This window comes from Mus caroli, chromosome 10 (assembly GCF_900094665.2).
Source record: "Mus caroli chromosome 10, CAROLI_EIJ_v1.1, whole genome shotgun sequence".
In the NCBI taxonomy this organism is placed as follows: Eukaryota; Metazoa; Chordata; class Mammalia; order Rodentia; family Muridae; genus Mus; species Mus caroli.
This window is the reverse complement of record NC_034579.1, coordinates 48585304-48590637: the sequence shown is the minus strand read 5'-3', so window position 1 is coordinate 48590637 and position 5334 is coordinate 48585304.

The window sequence follows — 5334 nt, the reverse complement described above, 5'->3', positions numbered from 1 at the left end:
GGAATCTTAACTCCTTGAGTATTTTGTGTATATTGGATATTATCCCCTTATCAGATTTAGGATTGGTAAAAATGTTTTCCCAATCTGTTGGTGGCCTTTTTGTCTTATTGACAGTTTTCTTTGCCTTACAGAAGCTTTGCAATTTTATGAGGTACCATTTGTTGATTCTTGATCGTACAGCACAAGCCATTGCTATTCTATTCAGGAATTTTTGTCCTGTGCCCATATCTTCGAGGCTCTTCCCCACTTTCTCCTCTTTAAGTTTCAGTGTCTCTGGTTTTATGTGGAGTTCCTTGATCCACTTAGACTTGAGCTTTGTACAAGGAAATAAAAATGGATCAATTCGCATTCTTCTACATGATAACCGCCAGTTGAGCCAGCACTATTTGTTGAAAATGCTGTCTTTTTCCATGGTTTTAGCTCCTTTGTCAAAGATCAAGTGACCATAGGTGTGTGGATTCATTACTGAGTCTTTGATTCTATTCCATGGATCTACCTGTCTGTTACTGTACCAGTACCATGCAGTTTTTATCACAATTGCTCTGTAGTACAACTTGAGGTCAGGGATAGTGATTCCACCAGAGGCTCTTTTATTGTTGAGAATACTTTTTGCTATCCTAGGTTTTTTGTTATTCCAGGTGAATTTGTAAATTGCCCTTTCTAACTCTGTGAAGATTGAGTTGGAATTTTGATGGGGATTGCATTGAATCTGTAGACTGCTTTCAGCAAGATAGCCATTTTAACTCTATTAATCCTGCCAATCCATGAACACGGGAGATCTTTCAATCTTCTGAGATCTTCTTTGATTTCTTTCTTCAGAGACTGGAAGTTCTTATCATACAGATCTTTCACTTCCTTAGTTAGAGTCACACCAAGGTATTTTATAATAAGTGTCCTGGCTGCAGATGTAGGCCTGTAGGACGCTGTCCCAGAAACTCTGTTGCTTCTGCCGCCTGTGCTCTCCTGAGGGCTCCCACCTTAGAGAGTTAACTCATGGGTTGAAATTGTGGCGAAAGCTTTCTTTCTATTTTACTGGGTAAAAAGGCTAAAGTCTCGGGGCTGACCTACTTAACTTGAGACTTCCTGGCCCCAGGCTATTCAGAGAAACAGTCATTAGGCTCCATCTTGTACAGAGTCCCTTCTTGATTCTTGGAAACCAGATATTTGCCTGCCTCGAAGCACCTGGGCTGCCTGCAGGCTCTCCTCTCAGATCTTCCCACAGCAAATTTTCTTCTTTAAAGAATTAATCAAGTGTCAGTTCCTCCCAAACACAAGTACAAAATTGAACTGTTTCTGTTCTCCTCCACATTCCCTGCAGCGCTCCTACCCGCTCCTCTCCTCGTTTGTTTCACACACCACTTTTGATCCTGTTAGTAAATTTCTTGTTCATTAACTTCTGATATATTTCAGATCTAGAATGAACCCCAAAGCCCCACGTGCTAAATGTTTGGTCCCCAGGATGATACTACTGAAAAATTACAGAACCTTCATTGAATGGTGTCTTAGTCAGGGTTTCTAGTCCTGCACAAACATGACCAAGAAGCAAGTTGCGGAGGAAAGGGTTTATTCAGCTTATACTTTCCACATTGCTATTGATCACCAAAGGATGCAGGACTGGAACTCAAGCCGGTCAGGAAGCAGGAGCTGATGCAGAGGCCATGGAGGGATGTTACTTACTGGCTTGCTTCCCTGGCTTGCTCAGACTGCTCTCTTATAGAAACCAAGACTACCAGCCCAGAGATGGTCCCACTCACATGGGGCCCTTCCCCCTTGATCACTAATTGAGAAAATGCCCCACAGCTGGAACTCATGGAGGCACTTCCCCAACTGAAACTCCTTTCTCTGTAATAACTTCAGCCTGTGTCAACTTGACACACAAAACCAGCTAGTACAGATGGGGAGTGGAAAAAAGGTAGGTCATTGGGACTTGCTCTTGAAGGGGATAAGGGAGCCCCAGCTCCTTCCTTCTCCTCTGATCCCCAATCACTGTGAGATGATTGGTCTTCCTATGCCACATAATCCCAAACAGCAGGGCAAAGTGATCATGGGTGGAAACCTCTGAGACTCTGAGCTGAGCTAAACATTTACTCTTGTTTAGGTATTTACTTCAGGTATTTTGTTACAGCGACAAAAAGATAATTAAGACTATATTCTCCTGTTAACAGAATATAAATTCCATGATGTAAAGATTACTTTCTGTTCCCTTTGCTTCTGTTACCCCTTCCCCTTTGAAGGCCCATGTCTTTGGAATCACAGCACGTGGTGAAGCATTGAGATTACACTGGAAGAAATTAAAGCCCGCTGAGAGTTTTCAGTAGGTACTTGATGAGATCCAATTAACTCTTTAAAAGGCAGCCTTAGTTGTTGTGTGGCACCAATTAGAGGATAAGCTCCCAGTGGACATGGAAAATAGATCCAATGCCTGGCTTGGAGATATTGCTGACAGAACATTATTGAATGAGCCATCTGAAGGGATGGAGACACCCAAGAGAACTCAATACTTGGTGGTTTCAGGGAGACTGTTTACATGACTTATAGATCCCTTTAGAAAAGTGGGAACTGAGATAGTACAATGAGCTCTCACTGAGTCCTCTGTGTTGCATCGCCTGCAAGGCTGCTGATAGCTACCATTTTCTGACTCAGTCACCACAGTCTGCCACTGAGATGACCAATGAGCTACACTACCAAAGTTTCTGACTTTTTCTGAGCTAGATGATGGGAAACAGGAGCTGAGAGGGCCTGGGCAGATTGTGTGTCTTCCCAGTCTGCCACAGGATAACTTCTTAGCATGATTTTCCACCAGGCTACCCAAAGAGCTCCCCTGTGCTCAAGCCTGTCTTTATTGCCTTTAGAATTCTGCCTGGCCCGGAGGCATAATGAGAAGATGGCAGGGGAAGCTGTGGCCCAGGATATAGTTTGGCTTCCTTTAAAATAGTGCAGAGGAAAGATAGGGAACATCCAAAGAAATGTGGGGTGGGGGTGTTGCAGGAAAGATGGTTGTTAGAGGACTAGAATTTCAAAACCTCCGTTAAAGCATCTGAAAGGAAGGATCCAGGGCTGGGGAGATGGTTCGGTCAGTAAGGAAAGGGACTTGCTATGCAAGCTTGAGGGGATATTTTCAAATCCCCATCACACAGGGAAGTATCAGGCACTAGGACTGTAATCCAAGCCCATCGGTTGGGGTGGGACACAAAGATAGGCAGAGCAATGGAGCTTGTTGTCCAGCCACTCTGGCCAAAATGACAAGCTCCAGGCACAATGAGAGACCATTTATTGAAAAGGTAGAAAGTGATGGAAGAAGGCCCTTAGCTTCAGCCTCTGGCCTCCACATGTACACACATACAGGTGTATCTACACTTATGCATATAGACACAAACACATACATGCACACTCACACACAGGTACACACAACACAAGGACTTTCTAAAGTACTGAAATCCAGTTTCTCCTTCGAGTGACACTTGTCATCTGGATCCATCTGCAAGTTGGTGACACACTGCAGCTGCCAACACCCACCTAGCCTACCCGATCACAATGCCGGAGCGAAAGCCAATTAAAGTTTAAATTGAACATAGGAAAAGAGAAAGGACTGCTTTACTTGAAAACCCATTAAATTCTCAATGGCCAGAAAACTAAAAATATCACCTCCGGATTGCTCCTACGAGGATTTGAACATATCTAGAGAGAAGTCATTACCCACAAGGTGTTCAACTTGAAAGCAGATCATCCAGCAACTCTGCGTGATCGACCATTTCATGGACACAGACAGTCATTGTCTGCTTTCTTTCCAAAATAAATAAAATGCATAGATCATAAAGTCTTAAACAGTTAAGATAATGTATCCATATAAACGACCTTGTTATTCACTCTCTTCTAAAACTACTTAGAGACCGTGGAAATGATTTCTTAAAGAATTTCTCCAGGGTTGTTAGACAACCCAAAAACTATTTCTTGGGATGAAAATATTCAGCTCTGTCTACCAAGAAATTGCTTTTATAGAGAGAAATGTGAGTTGCCCAAATTGCCCTTATTTGCCTCTTTCCTACAGCTGCAAATGTTATGTGCTTCTTTTGTAGCACATTAAATTCTTTTCTCTTTGATACTGCCCAAAAAAATTGCCTTAGAAATTTAGCCATGACAATCTGGTCACCCAAGGCAAGGAACTGACTCTTTTGGGAGTTGGGAAACCCAGAAGAATTCGCTCCAATTCATTAGTGTGTGATAATCTGAGAGTACAGCCAGCTTCTGTGCTCTACAGAATCAACTTACTTCCTTGGAAATTCAGTATGAAATACATTTCCCCTGAGGTAAACATACGTGCCACAAGATTTACCATATTGGCCATTGTTAACTATAGGGAGGTTCTGATGCTTAAAGTACTGTTCCCAATTGGTTCTTGATCTGTCAGTAAAAAAGTCATGGGGCAATTGCTGGGCAAAAGGAATAGGCAGGACTTCCAGGTCCCTGGACCTAAGCAGAGAGATGCAAAGAGAGGAGAGGAGGGTTCACCAGGCTTCTGGTGGAGAAAAGTTGACCAGGCATGTGAGATCTTGAAACAGAGTGGTCACACAGGCTTCTCCTACAAGCAGGTGGTCAAGGAAATTTAGCAACTGAAGTTTAGGGAAAGTGGGAAGTTCAGAGCTAAGAGTATTGATAAGAGCATGCTTTTCCAGTGGGAAGATGGTAGCGCCTAACAATTGTGTCAAAAAGGCAAGTTGAAGATGAGCAACCTGTGTGTGTGTCTTTTATCTGTAGATTCAAGGGACGCTGGATGCGGACTGGTCTCATGGCCCATTTCCAGAACTAAGGCAGGGTAGTGAAAAGCTACATGAGACTGTTAACTGTCTGGTTCTATGACCCGAGGTACAGTTGTGGTGTTACCATTGTCAACCTTCTCTAGATTTTCATCATCTTCTCCCAGAGAAACTCTGTATAATTCAATGCTAATTCTCCATTCCCTACCCACTGTCCTCTCCTATCCCCTGATGATCACTATTCTACTTCCTGCCCTCTGAATATGAATGTTACAGGAACCTCACAGAAGAGGACTCCTACAATATTTGTCCTTTTGTGACCAGTGTATTGCACTTGGCATGGTGCCTTCCCAATTATATAACTGTAGTATATTTCAAAACATCATTTTAAAAGGTTTAATAGCACCCTATTGTATGTCTACAATTGTTAGATCTAGTGGGGAAACCCCCACCCAATTCCCGATTCGGCGTGCATCCAAAAAATCACGAAGGACCTTGATGTAATTACATGAGGACGTTTAATTAGCTCCGGACCGACATGCATCCCACACAGGAGATAACGGATGTCGGCCACGAGGCT